Source organism: Cervus elaphus, chromosome 10 (genome assembly GCF_910594005.1).
Source record: "Cervus elaphus chromosome 10, mCerEla1.1, whole genome shotgun sequence".
In the NCBI taxonomy this organism is placed as follows: Eukaryota; Metazoa; Chordata; class Mammalia; order Artiodactyla; family Cervidae; genus Cervus; species Cervus elaphus.
The window spans coordinates 40,186,125-40,206,350 of record NC_057824.1 but is presented as its reverse complement, the minus strand read 5'-3'; the positions used below and the strand labels follow the sequence as shown (position 1 = coordinate 40,206,350).

The 20,226-nt window shown below is 40.2% G+C and overlaps 1 long non-coding RNA gene across 1 annotated transcript in view; it reads right to left on the bottom strand.

The window, feature by feature from the left end:
- Window positions 1–7,863: 7,863 nt before the first annotated feature.
- The window catches only part of LOC122701590, a 21,268-nt gene continuing 8,905 nt past the window's right edge, over window positions 7,864–20,226 (bottom strand). The window contains exons 2-3 of the long non-coding RNA XR_006343099.1: window positions 9,978–10,055; window positions 7,864–8,958 (exon numbers count right to left, since the gene is read on the bottom strand). This is a non-coding gene — a long non-coding RNA (uncharacterized LOC122701590). The remainder of the gene's footprint in view (window positions 8,959–9,977; window positions 10,056–20,226) is intronic.

The window sequence follows — 20,226 nt, the reverse complement described above, 5'->3', positions numbered from 1 at the left end:
TGCTTAGTGAGGGGTGCAAATTTAAATGCCAGGGAACAGGTAGGAATGCAAAGGAGTGGAGTGGACCAGTTACAAGGTACTAGGGAGTCCTGGGGCTGGTGGTGACCTGCAAAGTCCATGCTTTATGAAAGGACTGCCAATTTGGATTTTTCAAATGTCGCTGATGAAAAAGAGAAAAAGGTGTGGCTGGGAGCTAGTTTACACTCTTCCTTCAGAAACCTCAGTATTGCTAGGAAGGAGCCTGGCCCTATTAACTAGGCTATGGTGTTGCCCTGTTGAGCATAAACAATTTTACAGAACACCAACATCAGACAAAGCCAGTCTCTTATGAGTTGAAAGACCATTCCATGATCATATCTGAACCCAAAACATTGCCCAGACCACAAAAATGACCAAACACAACCCTCTCCTCCACAGCTTGAGTGACTGCTATTCCTTCATTGAATAGTTTTAGCCCTGATCCATTTCTCCTAATTTCTAGATAAGAATTACAAAGATGAGACTTCCCAGTGTCTAAGACTCCTTGCTCCAAATGCAGGAAGCCTGGGTGCAATCCCTAGTCAGGGAGCTAGATCCCACATGCTGCAACTAAGTTTGTATGCCGCAACTAGAGATTCTACATGCTGCAGCTAAGACCTGGTGCGTCCAAATAAATATTTTTTAAAATGAAAAAAACAATTAAGACAACCAAAAAGAATTATCCCCACTTCCTGACACCATCCAACCTAGAATAAACCTCCCCTTTTCTCAAGCCCTCCAAGAAAATCATCTAACATAAGTTCCAATCCTGAAATACCAAGTGAGTGAAAGTCAGTCAGTTGTATCCAGCTCTTTGTGACCCCATGGACTGTAGCCTGCCAGGGTCCTCTGTCCATGGAATTCTCCAGCCAAGAATACTGGAGTGGGTAGCCATTCCATTCTCCAGGGGATCTTCCCAACCCAGGAATCGAACTCAGGTCTCCCACATTGCAGGCAGATTCTTTATGGTCTGAGCTACCAGGGAAGCCCAATCCTGTAATAAGCCATTTTTATTATGCACTTGCTGAGATGCCCAGCATGGGTTCCCCATGATATGTAGGCTCCCTTGTTCAACTACAGGTGTGTTCCTGGTGGTCTTTGCCTGGAGGGCATTGTCAGAAATGGAGGCTCCATGGCGATTCAGCTGAAGCCCTCAGTACCGTGGACTGGGATCCTTGACTCTAGTAATAATGTGCACATCTCAGACCCGTTGTGTCTCTCAAATGTTTGAGGTGCCATCCTGCCCATGACTAGGAGGTAAGTTCTTGCTGAACTGAGCTCTGATGTTTTGTTGAGACCCTTGAGTTTGGGAATTATTTTGTTTGTTTTCCTTGGAATAAGATCCTCTTCAGGGACTTCCCTGGTGGTCCAAGTGGTTAGGATTCTGCACTGCCAATGCAGGCGTTACAGGTTCTATCCATGGTCAGGGAACTGTGATTCCACATACCACAACTAAGACCTGGTGCAGCCAAAAAGAGAGATCCTCTTCAGTTTTTGGGTTATCCAATCAGATTTTATTTTTCCTTGGGGAATTTATTTTCTGACTTTCTACATCTGTCTGCTCCAACGGTCTCCCCATTGGATATTGTTTGTCTGTCAGAGGAAAAGTATATAGAAACAAGATGGAAATGCAGCCCTGGGTGTCTAAGAACATTACAAAGACTTTCTTGCACAGTGTCTGGTGGCTGAACACCATTTGTCCCTCTAAGAAGCTGGGCATGCCAACCACTTGAGGGTCAGTTAGCATGCTGGAGTGTCATTTGTTATCCAAATTAACCAGACAAATCACTTCATCAACCAAGGCCCAATAAGTTGGTCCTACAGCCGGCCCAGGGGACTGTGGCTTTTAGACCCTCTAACCAGGGTGCTTTGAATAAACTTTGCCTTAGGTTGCCATTCCAAACCATTGTAAGGAGTTCTACCTCAGTTCTGTGTGTGTCCGAGAGAACTGCTTTGTTTCACTTCTTCTGCCCAGAATCAGGTCATTTGCTCTGGCTTCTGATCAATGACGATTGGTCTTTGGCCAAGTTCTAGAGATACAAGTTTGCACAGCACTGTTTTATGAACTCTTGTCTCAACTAAAACTGGGCCAAATTCCTGATTCCTTCATGTTTTCTTACAGTTACATTAGCTTGTATCCTTATCTTTCTGACATAATTTCATTAGGGACCATTTAGAATTGCAGTGGCCATTTTGGAGAACTTGGGACAAGAAGAAGATTCTTTATTTGAAAGGCACAAAAAGAAAGGTAGAACAAAAAGAGAAGAGACCCTCATGAGGGGATTGTCATGTTAGTCAAAAATAGATTGTTTTGTTTAACATAGGTGATATTTCATTTCTGTACTTTGGAGATTAATAAATACTGATTTTTAAATTGTATAGCTCTCTTTTCAAGCACCTAAGATATGTTTTAAAATTAGGTGGAACGTGACTCCTTTTGTGTGTATGTATTAATATATTTCAAAATCTGGGGGGGCGGGATTTGCATTTAAACAGTTTCTTTTTTGGACTTAAACTATTTTATCTTTTCCTGCAGAGGGAATACAGATTAGCTTTTTTTTTTTTTTTTTGGTAATAGTTTCATGATTGTCTGAAGTAGCTTTCTCTCATTTTTTCCTGTCCATTATTCTCTCTTGGAGAAGTTTAAAGCTTAATCAAAAAAACATTTTGTTGAGTGTGCACAATTCAGTTAAGTACAGTTGGCCTTCAAACAATATGAGTTTGATCTCCAAATATATTGGAAAAATTGGAGGGGGAATTTGTAATAATTTGAAAAAATGTGTAGCCTAAAAATATCAAAAAATTAAGAAAAAGGTATATTATGAATGCATAAAATATAAATAGATGCTAGTATGTTTTGTCATTTGTTAACCATAAAATATACACATCTATTATAAAAAGTGAAAATTTATCAAAACTTTTATACACAAACATTTACAGACTCTTCATGGCACTATCAATTACAGCACGGCATGCAGGATCTTAAGTTTCCTGACCAGGGATGGAACCTATGCCCCCTGTGGTGGAAGCGTGGAGCCCTAACCTCTAGACCACTAGAGAATTCCCCATCTTTTCATTCTTGATGTTCAGTGTTAGTAGTACTCAGGCTTCCCAGGTGGTGCTAGTGGTAAAGAACTCGCCTGCCAATGTATGAGACCCACGTTTGATCCCTGGGTCAGGAAGATCCTCTGGAGAAGGGAAGGGCTATCCACTCCAGTATTCTTGCGTGGAAAATCCCAGGGACAGAGGAGCCTGGTGGGCTACTGTCTATGGGGTTCCAAAGAGTCTAACACGACTGAGTGACTAATACACACAGTATTATATTAGTAGCACATTTACTAACTACAATGTTTTGTGTAATATAAGACAGTATTGACGTAGATACTGACAGATGATTCATCATGTTAACATATGGTATCAGTGTCGACAAATACAATCAGTATCTTAAGTGTATTTTCTCTTTCTTAATAGCATTTTCTCTAGCTTACTTTATTGTAAGTATACAATACATATAACATAAAAAGTATGTTTTAATCAACTGTTTATATTATCAGTAAGGCTGTTGGTAGCTAAGTTTGAGGAGGGAGTCAGTTGTGCCCTAGAGGGTGGGGTTTTGAGGAGTGTTATTTCCTTAAGTTCCCTAACTCCCACATTGTTCAAGGGTCAACTATAATACAAAAATGTCTGAAAGGATTGCTAAACTATATATGTTTCCTTTGTGAGCACTAAAAAGTATATTTATGTAATAGGGTTTGTATAGTTACAGGTAAGATAGAAATGGGCTGAATTCCAAGATAAAAGGAGTTTTAACATGATCCGGTGTTTTTACATTTTAATTTGCTATATAAAAATAATGCCAGCATAATATTTTGGTTTATACAAGCTAAGGGTTAGTTTTCTCATGATTTAAACCTTTTTTACTTTTTATATTGATTTTATAAGTATCTTAAGTTTTCATATATGATTTCTTTTGAAATTTTAAAAAATACTCACCATGCTGTCCATTATATCACCAGAACTTATTTATCTTATAGTTGGAAGTTGTACCTTTTGACCACCTTCATCCACTTCCCCAACTCCAACCTCCAGCCTCTGGCAGCCACCAATCTGTTCTCTCTTTCTCTGCTTGAATTTTTTAGATTCCACCTATAAGTGATACAATATTTGTCTTTCTCTGTCTACCCTGGTGGCTCAGCTGGTAAAGAAACTGCCTGCAATGTGGGAGACCTGTGTTTGATCCCTGGATTGCGAAGATCCCCTGGAGAAGGGAACGGCTACCCACTCCAGTATTCTGGCCTGGAAAATTCCACGGACTGTATAGTCCATGGGGTCGCAAAGAGTAGGACACGACTGAGCGACTTTCACTTCTGTTAGCATAATAGTCTCGAGGTCCATTCAAGTTGTCACGAATGACAGGATTTTTTTCTTCTTTATGGCTGAAATAAATAAATACATAAATAAATAAACATTACATTTTCTTTATTCATTCATCTGTCAGTGGACACTTAGGATGTTTCCATGTCATGGCTATTTTAACTAATGCTGCAATGAACATAAGGGTGCAAATGTCTCTGCTAGACATTGTGGTTTCATTTCCTTTGTCTGTATACCCAGAAGTGGAATTACTGGATCACAGGATATTTCTATTTTTAATTTTTTTAACGCCCTCTGTACTGTTTTCCAAAGTGGCTACACCAGGTTACATTCCCACCAGTAGTGCACAGGCTTCCCTTTTCTCCACACCCTCTCCAACACTTCTCTCTTGTCTTTCTGATGACAGCCGTTCTGACAGGTGTAAGGTGATATTTCATTGTGGTTTTGATTTGTATTTCCCTGATGATTAGTGATATTGCATGCCTTTTTATGCACCTGTTGGCCATTTGTTTGTCTTCTCTGGAAAATTATCTAGTCAGATTCTCAGTCCATTTTTAAATTGGATTTTTTTGTTGTTGTTATTGAGTTGCATGAGTTCTTTATATATTTTGGATGTTAATCCCTTATCAAATGTATGATTTGCAAATACTTTCTCCTACTTCATAGGCTGCCTTTTCATTTTGTTGGTTTCCTTTGCTGTGCAGAAGCTTTTTAGTTTGATGTAGTTCTACTTGTTTATTTTTGCTTTTGTTGCCTTTGTTTTTGGTATCAAACCCAAAATATCATTGCCAAGACTAATATCAAAGAACTTACCTTGCCTCTATGTTTTCTTCTGGAACTTTAATTGTGTTGTTATCTTTCGGCTCATATTTCCTAAGTGAAATGACATACACTGTTTTCTCCAGGGTCCTGAGCCTCTAGTCCATTGGGAGACCTCAAACTGAGCATTCTTAGACATTTTCTAGAAGCTACTTTTACAGTCTTTTACAGAAGACTGTGGGCAGCTTCTGTCCAAGATGAAAGGTCAAGATGATAACTGCACATATGAACAGATTCTGCAGAACAAGACTAATTTTTTGATTCTTCAGTACCCTTTCCCTTACCTTTTGTTCTCCTAGTAATCTTGCCTATTGTCTTTAACATTCTCTTTGACTGTTTTCTTTTTTAATTTAAATATTTTAATTTATTTGCTGCATCAGGTCTTAGTTTCATCATGCAAGATCTTTCATTTTGGCACATGGACTCTCTAGTTGTGGCACAAGGGCTTAGTTCCTTGGCATGTGGGATCTTAGTTCCTCAAGCAGGGATCAAACCCATGTCCCCTGCTTTGCAAGGCAGATTCTTAACCAATGGATCACTCGGGAGGCCCCCTAAAAGTTTTCTTAATATGTCTTCCCTATTTTCATCTTGTTACTTTCGACTCTTGTGGTCTCCTGCTGCTGCTTAAGGAAAAAAAATAGTCTAGTGCATATTTTTCAGACCGTAGGTATTGCTCTGAATTGACCTCATTCCTGGAACTATTGCCTCCCTATCTAATCCTGTTGACCAAAAATGTAATAACTTCTAACGTACAATGTAGATACTCAAAACAAGTCCTTTCTGGTCTTAAGTTTTTCTCACGTAATTAATTCCAAAGTTCGGTCTTAACAAAACTTGGACTTGAATGAAATACTTTTGCTAAGGTCATTATGCTCACGCTGGTGCTCAGTCACTTTAGTCGTGTCTGACTCTTTTCGACCCTATGGACTGTAGCCTACTAGGCTTCTCTGTCCAAGGGATTCTCCCTTATAAAATCTAGGTCATCCGGAATAGGAACTAAAGATTGGGGCTATCCTTGCTATTCTCTTCTAAGACACTCCAACTTTACTTGAAAGCACCATGTAATCCATTCAAGGAATCTGTCTACCTCAAGGGTCCCCAAATTGGGTACTCCTAACCACAATCGATGCCTCAGTAGGGTCCAATGTTTTTTCCTTTTTGATGTGTCAGGTTAGTTGCAGCATGCAAACTCTTAGTTGCAGCATGTAGGATCTAGTTCCCTGACCAGGGATTGAACCTGGGACCCCTGCATTGGGAGGGCGTAGTCTTAGCCACTGGACCACCAGGGAAGTCCTGGGTTTAACTTCTCATGCAGACAACAGGCTTTTACCTGCCTGCTGCACACTAACTTATCCTGTGTATTCAGGGTAATTGTTAAGAGCCTTTAAAGTATTCTAAACTATCACTTCTCCAGAAATCTCCAAAATGAGGCAGACTGTTTAAGAATAGGCTATTCAAGAAAACTCCCAGGAGGGATAACCTACTCCATTATCATGCATGCTGTATGAGCTATACTTGCCAGAGAGGGGTAATACTACTGGAAAAGGTGATCCAGATCTTGTCTCTAACCTCAGCAGACATCATAAATGACAACTGCTACTTAGAAGTCCAACAACCAATTTACATTTAAATTCATTAACCAAAGGGAAATTCATGTTTTGGCAAACACAGCTTGAAGCACCTATATAAATACAGGTCAAGTTGAGCAGCCTGTGACTATGCTAAAAAAAATAAATAACTTGAATTGCTAAGAAAGACAAGCTGGACTTTGGAACTACTAATAGCAGGGGCTGTTCTTCGTTGTGGTGTGCAGGCTTCTCATTGCAGTGGCTTCTTGTTGCGGGGCACAAGCTCTAGGCACGTGGACTTTAGTTATCGCAGCACACTGGCTCAGTATTCACAGCTCATGGGCCCTGGAACTTGGGCCCAGTAGTTGTGGTGCACAGGCTAAGTTACTCAACATGTGGAATCTTCCTGGACTAGAGATCGAACCCATGTCTCCTGCATTAGCAGGCCGATTCTTATCCACTGTACCACATGGGAAGTCCTGGTCACAGTTTTAAATGCTGCTGTGTAACCATCATTGTATCAGAGGTTTTGAGACTTCATCCGGCAACAAAAGGAGAAGGAAAGACTAACCTTAGTCTAACTATATAGATCTTCTCTTGACAGTCTCCTGATGAACAAAATCTTTGCAATGGTGAAAAGCTGGGTGGTAAGCTAACATCCTGAAGCATGGATGGAAGCATCTGCCTTTGGCCAAGAGGGAGACAGAAAGAGAAAGCATCCTCTGACAGCCTGGAGCTGGTTGGCACTATCATCTCAGCCTTGGTGTTGATAGGAGCCAGTATGAACTCACAGCTAGATGTTTTCTCTTGATAAAATGTAATCGATTTTACAGAACACCAGTATCATAGATTCAGGGCCACACTGTCAACTGTGATGGATCGAAACAAAAATAAGACCACCATGTCATTATATGTGAACACAGTCAAAAATAAGAATAGGGACTTCACTGGTGGTCCAGTCACTAAGACTCTGAGATTCCAATGCAGGGGGCCTGGGTTCAATCCCTGGTCAGGGAACTAGATCCCACATGCCACAACTAAGAGTTCACATGCTGCAACTTAAAAGATCCTGCGTGCTGCAACTAAGACACAGCACAGCCAAATAAATAAATAGTAAACGAACGAAAAGCAAGAACATTATCCAAACAACAGAAATGATTCAATACCCACATCCTGCCTAATATAAATTACTTTTCCTTCTTTATCAGTGATAGCTTTAGTCTTCCTATCATTTAGATTAAAAGTGTTAAGATACCAATCATAGAACTACTCCCCACTTCTTCATAGCATCTAAATCAGAGTCAGCTCATTTTCTTAAATCCTCCCCAGAAACCTAACACAAGTTCAAGTCCTACAATAAGTCATTTACAGCATCTCTTACTGAGATGTCTCACAGTTTCACATATTGTGTGGTCTCCTTCTGCAATGAGTCAATAAACCCAACTTTGTTCAATTACAGGTTTGTTCTTGAGAGCCTTTGACAGGAGGGCATTGACACTGAAAACTGGATTTTTTTTTTTCACTGAAAAGATATACGGATTTTTTAAAAGTTGACTTAAAACATGTTTTAAACATTCTGAACTCATACCAGACAGGTTTATGGGTTTTATTTGGCCTGGGGCCTGCCAGTTTGCAACCCTTTCAGTTGGATGATCTCCCTTCTGGGTATGAAAGATGAATGGTGAACAATTATGCAGGATGCAAGCTGAACCAAGGATAGAACACATCCTTTCACAAGCATCATTTCATTTAGTGTTCTTTTCCACTGAAGTCATTCAGGACTCTCTTGATTCTGTTCATGCTCTGCCATTCGCGCGGGGGCCTGCTGCATGTTTGACTATAAAGGAGGTCAGATCCCAGTTTTACAGGAAGGTGATGATGTATACCTGTTCCCTCTCACTGTGAGTCTGTAGCCATAGGAACTGTGATACAGCAAGCAACACCACCTCCACGATCAAATCCTCAGGGAACATAGTTCGTTTTAATGAAGTTGACCTGATCACAGAGGAATCTGGGGAACTTTCTGGGCTTCTCAGCATTGTGCCTCCTCCTGACTTTAAGCTGCCTCTGGGAGAGGAAGAAAGTGGAGCTCTGTCAGGCATGGGCTTCTTACTGGGAGCTGGAACTTGGGCCAGGCAGAGAAAGGCTGTGGGGAAAGATCCTTCCAGGCCTGCTTCTCCTGAGGAGAAAGCGGGAGAAGAGCCTTGTATAGCAGGTCCTGTGGTCTCTGAGGCATTGCTAGTTCTGGGAGTGTATGAATGGAGTCTAAAGCACAGAAGGATTCTAGCATCACTGAGGATGTTGGCTAAAATATCTTTAAGGACTCTTCCAGCCCTGGACTCATAGGAACAAGGGACTCAATTTTATGATATCTGCTTTGGGTTGTGAAGATGGAAAGGAACAGAACAGCTAAGTAATGTTTTTTTTTTACCTAACTCACTTCCCTTTATGTATGCCTGCCATTTCCCACATCATATGTCCTTCACTCTGTTCTCCAAAAGCCCAGGAACCTTTCCCACGTTTCACTGCCTGAAGTGAGCTCTGGGGAACCCTAAGCCCACCAAACCCCCGCCTCTTCCTTTTCCTCTGCTTCATGGGCCAAGGTTTCTGTCTCAGTTTCCCTGCATGACAGGACAATTTCCCTAGGAAGGGAGCCAGCCCCAACCCTTTGGCAGCCCAGACTTCCCTGGCCAGTGCTGATTCTTGAGATCAAGACAGTCTTCCTGTGCTCATAATATCAGACTGGGCCTTGTTGTAGAAGAAACTGACTACTTAGTATCCCCACTCTGAATATAGCCACCCCAGGGAAACTCTCACGGCCTCTCACATAATACATGGATCTTAACCCCTAATCAAGGTTCTTTGGACACTCTCCAGTGGGCCATGGCCACCATCTTTCCAGGAGTGGCTCAGTGGCAAGATCAAGTTCCTAATCCAAGTCTCCAGTCCCACTCCTTTTCCCTTTCTCATCCAAAGAGAGACTGAAGATAGAAACTCCTAAAAAAGATGTGACATTTTCCTGTCAATCACCTAAGGCCCAGTGGAGGGTTGAATCCTTCTCCATCCTTTCCTAATATGCAATTGTGAGTCTTACTTTATCATTAAAATTTTTAAAATTATTATTGGAAATGTAATATACATGATAAAAAAAAATTCAGACTAACAGAGTATACAGTGTAAAATAAGTGTTCCCCTTACCTTGACTTCTGATACTCCAGTCCTCCTCTCTAGAGGCAGCCGCTGTTCAGAGTTTCTTGTTTATCTTTCCAAAATACTCTGTGAACATATAAGCATGTGTATCTAGTGTTCTCCTTTTTGTGAATACACATATTGGCGTACTCCATGTTTACCTACATTATATGCTTTCTATTTGATACATCTCAGAGCTTGTTCTGTGTTTGTACCTACAGATATGTCTCATCTTACATAGCAGCCACAGAGTATTCTGTTAAGGATATACTATAATTAGTATAAGGCCCTACAGGTGGGACAGTTAAGTTATATATATATATGTATATGTACATATATATATAAAATAAACAATGTCTCAGTGAATATCTCTGTATCTTGGAATACTTGAATGAGTAAATATGATAGATGCATTCTTTTTAAAATTTTATTTATTTATGGCTGCACTGGGTCTTCGCTGCTGTGCATGAGCTTTCTCTGATTGCAGTCGAGCAGAGGCTGCTCTTCATTGTGGTGCGCAGGCTTCTCACTGTGCAGATTTCAGTAGTTGTGGTGCAGGGGCTTAATCGCCCTTTGGGATGTGGGATCTTCCCAGACCAGGGATCGAACCCATGTCCCCTGCATTGGCAGGTGGATTCTTAACCACTAGACCACCAGAGGAGAAGCCCTGATAGATACATTCTTAAAAGCAGAATTTTAGGAAGTAAATGTTTAACTTGATAGATATTTTTCACTTTGTCCTGCAGGGAGCGTAAGTCAGTCAGTTTACACTCCTGTCAACACTGTGGGCAGGCCTGTTTCCCACACGGTCGCTAACAGAATATTTCCAGACTTCTGATCTTGGTGTGGCTTTACTAGTTTATTTATCAAAATAATACATGTATACTATTGTCAGGCCCTGAGATGACAAGAATAATAATTCTACAAGAATGTAGAAAAATATCAGATGGGTCCCAAACTTTGCCCTCATAATCTAGACATACAAACGACAATATTATCTGGAAAATCCAACAATGGTTCAAGATACAAAGGTAGCCGAAAGGAGGGGGAATTAATTTGGGGGAAAGTGGGGCTTGTTCACAGCTGGGAAATACTTTGTGAAGAACCTGATATCTGAGATGAGTTTTGAAGAATTCATTTAATTAATAAATTTGTGTGAAGCACCCACATTGTGCCAGGCACTCTTCTGAGTCCTTAGAACACACTAGTGACCAAACAAAAGATTCCTATCCTCGTGAAGTTTATGTTCTAGTGAGGGGGTAGTCAATAAACAGTAGACTTAATGAATAAGTAAATTATGTAGTATGTTACAAGGTGATAGGCACTATAGACAAATAAAAAGCGGAACTTTCCTGGGGGTCCAGAGGTTAAGAATCCACTTTCCAATGCAGGGGACATGTATTTGATCCCTGGTGGGGGAACTAAGAGCCCACATGCCATGAAACAGCCAAGCCTGTGTGCCACAACTACAGAGTCTGTGTGCTGCGATGAAGAGCCAGTGCAGCCAAAAGAAAAAGAAAAAGCAAAGTAGGATAAGGGGATCAGGAGTGTCCGTGGCAGAGGGGATGTGAATACTCATTTTAAGTAGGGTAGTTGGGTAGGCCTTGTAGAGAAGGTGACTTTTGAGCAAAGACTTGAAGGAAGTGAACAAGTTAGCCAAGCAGATATCTAAGGAAAACTTTGCAGGCAGTGAGAACAGCCAGAACAAAGGCTCTAGGGTGAGCGTACACATGACATAATTGAAAATCAGCAAGGAGGTCGGTGGGACAGAGGGAGGGGAAGGGCAGTAGGAAATGAGGTCAGAGAGATGATGGGGGGTCTAGAGCTTGGAGGGCCTTATAGGCCATTGAGACAACCTTGGCTTTTCTCTTTCTCTCTGGATCCTTGTACCACTGTTCCTTCTACCTGGACTCCTCATCCCCCAGAACTTCACACAGAAAATTCATTCATATCCACATCCTTAAGGCATCTGTTCAAATGTCACATCCAAAAAAAATTTTTTAAAAATTAAAAAAAAAGTCACATCTACAAAAAAAGGTTTTTTTTCCCTCTGTCCTCCTTATATATTTATTTGATATTTATCTACTTGGCTACACAAGGTCTTAGTTGTGCTACACAGAGTCTTTGATCTTTGCTGCCATATGCCAACTCTTCATTGGGCATGTGGGATTTAGTTCCTTGACCAGGGATCAAACCCCAGTCCCCTGCATTGGGAGCACAGAGTCTTAACCACTGGGTCACCAGGGAAGTCCTTGACTTCCTTATTTAAAGTGACCTGGTGACTCAGTGGTAAAGAATCCAGCTCCTAAGGCAGGAGACATGGGTTCAATCCCTGGGTTGGGAAGATCCCTTGGAGAAGAAAATGGCAAGTCACTCCAGTATTCTTGCCTGGGAAATCCCATAGACAGAGAAGCTTAGTGGGCTACAGTCCATGGGGTCACAAAAGAGCTGGACACAACTTAGCAACTAAACAACAATAAATCATGTTTCCTGGGAAAAATACCAAAAAACAAAAATAAAGTGACCTCTTATTCCCTTATCTTCCTATTCATTTACTTTACATCCATTTCAATTTTTTTTGGTCTGTCTTTCTCACTACAGTGGAAGTTTTATGAGGTCTGGAGCATTATCTAACTCATTTGTCATTCTAACCCCAGCATCCAGATACAGCGTTGCTCTGTAAATATTTGTTGAATGAATATGGATGGAAAAGGAGGGAAGGATGATTGAAGAAGCCTTGAGGAGATGAGAGGAGATCTTGGAACACAGTGGTGGCACTGGTCTTGGGTGGACAAGGGACACATCTTCCTCTGTGAGCCGAGGCAAGGAGGAAAGCATAGGTTGGTATGTAGGTATGTGGCAAGGGTAGATGGTAAAAGATGTCGTAAGTGATGGCCACTCTAATGGCATAGGTGAAGAGCAACTGAAGAGCCTCTTGATAAGGATGAGAGAGGAGAGTAAAAAAAAAACTGGCTTAAAACTCAAAATTCAAAAAACTAAGGTCATGGCATCCGGTCCCACCACTTCATGGCAAATAGATGGGGAAAAAATGGAAACAGTGACAGACTTTATTTTCTTGGGTTCCAAAATCACTGCAGACAGTGACTGCAGCCATGAAATTAAAACACACTTGCTCCTTGGAAGAAAAGCTATGACAAACCTAGACAGCATTTTAAAAAACAGAGACATCACTTTGCCGACAAAGGTCCGTATAGTCAAAGCTATAGTTTTTCCAGTAGTCATGTATGGATCTCCTCAAGAAAATTAGGAATACCAAGGGAATATTTCATGCAAAGATGGGCACAATATAGGACAGAAACAGTATGGACCTAACAAAAGCAGAAGATATTAAGAAGAGGTGGCATGAATACACAGAAGAATTATACAAAAAGAAAAGATTGTAATGACCCAGATGACCATGATGGTGTGATCACTCACCTAGAGTCAGACATCCTGGAGTGCGAAGTCAAATGGCCCTTAGGCAGCATCACTACGAACAAAGCTAGTGGAGGTGATGGAATTCCAGTTGAGCTATTTCAAATCCTAAAAGATGATGCTGTAAAAGTGCTGCATTCAATTTGCCAGCAAATTTGGAAAACTCAGCAGTGGCCCCAGGACTGGAAAAGGTCACTTTTCACTCCAATCCCAGAGAAAGGCAATGCTAAAGAATGCACAAACTACGGCACAATTGCACTCATCTCATATGCTAGCAAAGTAATGCTCAAAATTCTCAAGCTAGGCTTCAACAGTATGTGAACCAAGAATTTCCAGATATTCAAGCTGAATTTAGAAAAGGCAGAGGAACCAGAGATCAAATTGCCAACATCTGGATCATAGAAAAAGCAAGAGAAGTCCAGAAAAACATCCACTGCTTCATTGACTACACTAAAGCCTTTGACTGTGTGGATCACAACAAACTGGAAAATTCTTAAAGAGATGGGAATACCAGACCACCTTACCTGCCTCCTGAGAAACCTGTATGCAGGTCAAGAAACAACAGTTAGAACCAGACATGGAACAACCAACTGGTTTAAAATTGGGAAGGAGTACATCAAGACTGTATATTGTTACCTTGCTTATTTAACTTATATGCAAAGTATATCATGTGAAATGCTGAGCTGGATGAAGCACAAGTTGGAATCACAATTGCCGGGAGAAATATCAATAACCTCGGATATGCAGATGACACCACCTTTATGGCAGAAAGCAAAGAGGAACTAAAGAGACTCTTGATGAAAGTGAAAGAAGAGAGTAAAAAAGCTGACTTAAAATTCAACATTCAAAAAATGAAGATCACAGCATCTAGTCCCATCACTTCATGGCAAATAGATGGGGAATCAATGGAAGCAGTGACAGCCTTTATTTTCTTGGGCTTCAAAATCACTGCAGATGGTGAGTGCAGCCATGAAATTAAAAGACACTTGTTCCTTGGAAGCAAATATATCATAAACCTAGACAGCATATTAAAAAGCAGAGATATTACTTTCCCGACAAAGGTCCATATACTCAAAGCTGTAGTTATTTCAGTAGTCATGTATGGATGTGAGAGTTGGACCATAAAGAAGGCTGAGCATTAAAGAATTGATGCCTTTGAACTGTGATGTTGGAGAAGACTCTTGAGAGTCCCTTGGACTGCAAGGAGATCAAGCCAGTCAACTCTAAAGGAAATCAATCCTGAATATTCATTGGAAGGACTGATGCTGAAGCTGAAGCTCCAATACTTTGGTCACCTGATGCAAAGAGCTGACTCATTAGAAAAGACCCTGATGCTGGGAAAGATTGCAGGCAGGAGAAGGGGATGACAGAGGACGAGATGGTTGGATGGCATCGCCGACTCAATGGACATGAGTTTCAGCAAGCTCCGGGAGATAGTGAAGGACAGGAAAGCATGGCATGCTGCAGTGTATGGGGTCACAAAGAGTCGGACACGACTTAGCAGCTGAAGAGCAACAAAGTGATGGCCTCTTTCTGGTGAGGTCATCTGCTGAAAGTTCAGATAGACTGAACTGAGAAGTTGGGAAAAGGATTTGAGGAGAGTGGCAGAGATTTAGAACAGTTACTGAGGGGAAGGGAAGAGGGAACTCAGCAACATTTTGAGACTCCCATGTACCAGGTACTGTGCTAAATGTTGAGGTTATAGAGATGAGGGGAGTGTGACACATTCTCTGCCTTTCAGGAATTCACATTCCAAAGAAGATAGGTTTTCTTCACAAAAAGGTAAAATGCAGGGTGCTCTGTAATATAAGGAGTGTTGCAGAAGCATGATGTGGGTGGAGGCTCAGTTCTGAGAGTGGAGGAAAAACATCACAGTGGCTGTGACCTTTGAGATTAGTCTTGAAGACAAAATATATATAAGGTAGAAGTAAGTAAGTGAGTTCCATGAGAAGTATGATCCTAGCCAAAAAAAAAAAAAAAATGGTGGTGTGGAATAGCTAGAATTGCAAGATATTTTTGTGGCTGGAGTGAAAAATGGAAAGATGATGCTGCATGGTTGAGACTAAGTTGTGAAGGATGTCCCAGGAGCTGGAACTTTCTCCTGGAGCCAGTAGAGGTCATTTTTATTTTTATTTATTTTATTTAGTTTTCTTAAATGTTGTTTATTTTTTGGCTGAGCCATATAGGCATGTGGGATCTTAGTTCCCCAACCAGGGGTCAAACCCATGCCCCCTGCATTAGAAGAGTGGAGTCCTAACCACTGGACCACCAGGGAAGTCCAGCAGAGGTTTTAACAAGGGCAGCAGAATCTTGTGATTGCTCTTTTAGAAAGCTAATTGAGTAGGTGACATGCATGATGGATTGACGGGAGGAGAAACTGGAGGCAGTGAAAAGGGTTAGGAAATAGCTGCATTGGTCCTAATGAGAGAGAATGAGAATCTGAAACAATCAAAGGCAGTAGGCATGGAGAGGAGGGGAAAGGTACCAGAGATAATTTTGATGATGGATGGAATGTGTGGGATAAGGGAAGACGGTGGAGTCAAGGCTGACTCAGAGGTTTCTTACTTGGGAGATTGGATGACAAGATGGGGATCCTGTCACCTGAGATGAAGATGCAGTAAAAGGAGTATATATTAAGGAAAGGTAGTAAGCGCAGTTAAAAAAAATTATTGGAGTATATTTGATGTATAATGTTGCATTAGTTTCAGGTGTACAGCAAAGTGAATCTAATACAAATATATATATCCACTTTTTTTAGATTCTTTTTCCATATAGGCCATTACAGAGTATTGTTCCCTGGTCCTTATTAGTTATCTGTTTTTTATACAGTTATGTGTATATGTCAATCCCAATCTCCCAATTTATCCCTCCCCCGGTCCCCCCTGGTAACTATAGGCCTGTTTTCTACATCTGTGACTCTATTACTGTTTTGTAAATAAGTTCATTTGTACCATTTTCTTAGATTCCACATAGAAGCAATACCACACAATATTTGTCCTCTGTGTGGAGAACCTAACTTTAAATTCACATTTTATTTAGATGGAACTAAAGTTCTGCTCAGCATTACTGAACATGAAATACCTGTCCAGAATATCTCCTGGAACTCTGTCATGTTCATTCTGACAGTTTTTCCTGTTTTTTTCTTTCTTTTTTTTTTTTTTTGTAATTCTGGGGAGGTACAGGCTACTGGAGGTACTAACTCCATCCTTTTCACTGATATCACTCCATGAGTTCAGTTTTTGAACATACTAAGTTAGGTGCCTGTACCACACCAAGTGTAAACAAGTATATAAATTCTTCAGGCTAAAGATCTGTTTGGTATATTCACTATTGGATCCCCAGCACTTACAACAGTCCATATAGCACACAATGGGCACCCAACACATGTATGTTGAATGAATGGAGCTTTATAGTAAAAATATGAAAATAGGAATGTTTAACTTGACTTCAGCATATGGCTTAGAGGTAGGGATGTTTGAATCATCAGTGTATAGATGATAACTGAAGCCACAGATGAGAAAGAAGTTGTTTTCAAATTACATTAGTAACAAATTCCTTTTTAGGACAAAGCAAAATTACTATTGCCACCTACCTCCCTAAAGTAGTTATACTGGCCCTGTGTCCCCTCCTAGACAATTTACTGTCTTTCTCTTTTTTTCACCAAATAAGAAACAAGCACATGGAAAGTGTTCAACACCATTAGTCATTAGGGAAATGCAAGTAAAAACCACAGTGAAATGCCACTTCCAATGTACTATGATGGCTGTTATCAAAAAGATAATAACAAGTGTTGGTAAGAATGTGGAGAAGTTGGAACCTTTGTGCATTGCTGGTGGGAATGTAAAATGGTGCAGCTGCTGTGGGAAACAGTTTGGCAGTTTCTCCAAGAGTTAAACAGGACTACCATATGACCAAGCCAGTTTCTCTCCCAGTCATAGAAAGATTTAAAAACAAGAACTCAAATAAATAAATAAATAAATAAATAAAAACAAGGACTCAGACACTTGTACACCAAAATGTTCATAACAGAATTATTCGTAACAGCCAAAATGTGGAAAAAAACTAAGTGTCCATCAACATATGAATGAATAAACAAAATGTGGTGTGTTTATGCAATGGAATATTATTCAGCCTTAAAAAGGAAAGAAATTCTGACATACGCTATGAATGGATGAACCTTGAAGACATGATGCTAAGTGAAATATGCCAGACACAAAAAGACAAATGTTATGATTCCACTTATATGAAATATCTTAGAATAGGCAAATGCATAAATATAGGGAGTAGACAAGAGGTTATTAGTGTCTGGGTCAAGGGAGATATGATTGCTTAATGGTTATAGAATTTCTGTTTGGGGTGATAAAAAAAGTTTTGGAAGTAAATTGTGATGGTTGCACAACACTGTGAATATAACTAATTCCACTGAATTGCACAGTTCAAAACTTAAAATGGCAAATTTTATGTTGTATATATTTTAACACACACACACACACACACACACACATACACACACACACTCTAAGGGAGAAAAAGAATCAGGCAGATCCTCCTTTAGGAAAATTTACAATCTAGTGGGAGAATTTGGACATTTTAAGGAAAAAAAGAAAGATTTCAGTGATAGAATCAGAATAGTGGTGGCCTTTGGACAGAGAAGGCAGGGACTAACTGGAAGAGGAATGAGGAAAGTTCCCAGAGTAATGGAAGCATTTCATATCTAGATTGAGGTATTTTTAATGGGCATTACCTTTCATAAATTACAATGTATGAAAATTTATACTTAAGGTCCGTACATTTCACAATATATAAATTTTACCTCAAGGGGAAACATATCACATGTTACTAATCTCTTTTTTTTTAAATTAATTAATTTTTAAATTGAAGGATAATTGGTTTACAGAATTTTGTTGTTTTCTGTCAAACCTCAACATGAATCAGCCATAGGTGTATATATATGTGTGTGTATATATGTATATATTTATCCCCCCCCCACCTTGAACCTGCTTCCCATTTCCCTCCCATCCCACCTCTCTAAGTTGATACAGAGCCCCTGTTTGAGTTTCCTGAGGCATACAGCAAATTCCTTTTGGCTATCTATTTTACATATGGTAATGTAAGCTTCCATGTTATTCTCTCTCCATACATCTCACCCTCTCCTCCCCTCTCCCCATGTCCATAAGTCTGTTCTCTATGTCTGTTTGTCCACTGCTGCCCTGCAAATAAATTCTTTGGTACCATCTTTCTAGATTGTATATATCCATTAGTATGTGATATTTATCTTTCTCTTTCTGACTTACTTCACTCTGTATAATAGGCTCTAGGTTCATCCACTTCATTAGAACTGACTGAAATGTGTTCCTTTTTGTGGCTGAGTAATATTCCATTGTGTATATGTACCACAACTTCTTTATCCATTCATTTGTCAATGGACATCTAGGTTACTTCCTTGTTCTAGCTATTGTAAATAGTGCTGCAATAAACAATGAGATACATGTGTCTTTTTCAATTTTGGTTTCCTCAGGGTATATGCCTAGGAGTGGGATTGCTGGGTCATATGGTGGTTTTATTCCTAGTTTTTTAAGGAATCTCCATACCATCTTCCATAGTGGCCGCATCAATTTACATTTCCACCAACAGTGCAAGAGGGTTCCCTTTTCTCTACACCCTCTCCAGCATTTATTGTTTGTAGACTTTTTGATGATGGCCATTCTGACCAGTGTGAGGTGATATCTCATTGTAGTTTTGATTTGCATTTCTCTAATAATGAGCAATTTTGGTCTACGGCCATACCACCCTGAACGCGCCCGATCTCGTCTGATCTAATAATGAGCAATTTTGACCATCTTTTCATGTTAGCCACCTGTATGTCTTCTTTGGAGAAATGCCTGTTTAGGTATTTTTCCCACTTTTTGATTGGGTTGTTTGTTGTTCTGGTATTGAGTTGTATGAGCTGCTTGTATATTTTGGAAATTAATCCTTTGTCAGTGTTCTGCCCGTAGTCCGAGTCCCCGGTCGGGAAAGAAGACTCCTCGAAACAATGCAACTCTCAATAGGGGAATTTATTACTGACTCGAGCCAGGGCCTCCCGCCCTCACCAGGTGTGTGAGGACAAAAGGCCCCAAGCCCCAGTTCTCTCGGGTATTTATTAGGTCAAAATAAGCAGCAGGTAGTTGGCGCAATCGGATTGGTTACACAGTGGGTAGTTGGCGCAAGCTGATAGGTTACACAGTTGCAAGGTAATTTTTGTTGGCCTAACGTGGGGCTTTCAGCTTTCCCCTGATAGGTTCCCTTTTCTCTGGCTAGGCATATGTTGATTGGCTGGCTCTAGGAGGCCTGATTATTATGTTACCCTGGGAAACCAGGCCTACTCCTAATCTAGGCTGCCTGCCATGGCGTTAGCCGTGACAGCCTCACAGTTGTTTCATTTGCTATTATTTTCTCCCATTCTGAGGGTTGTCTTTTCACCTTGCTTTTAGTTTCCTTTGCTGTGCAAAAGCTTTTAAGTTTAATCAGGTCCCACTTGTTAACTCTTTTGTTTTTATTTCCATTACTCTAAGAGATGGGTCATAGAGGATCTTGCTTTATGTCATCAAGTGTTCTGCCTATGTTTTCCTCTAAGAGTTTTATAGTTGCTGGTCTTACATTTAGGTCTTTAATCCATTTTGAGTTTATTTTTGTGTGTGGTATTAGGAAGTGTTCTAATTTCATTCTTTTTTTTTTTTTTTTTACATATCTTTAGCTCTTTTTATTTTTTTTTTTCATTTATTTTTATTAGTTGGAGGCTAATTACTTTACAATATTGTAGTGGTTTTTGCCATATATTGAC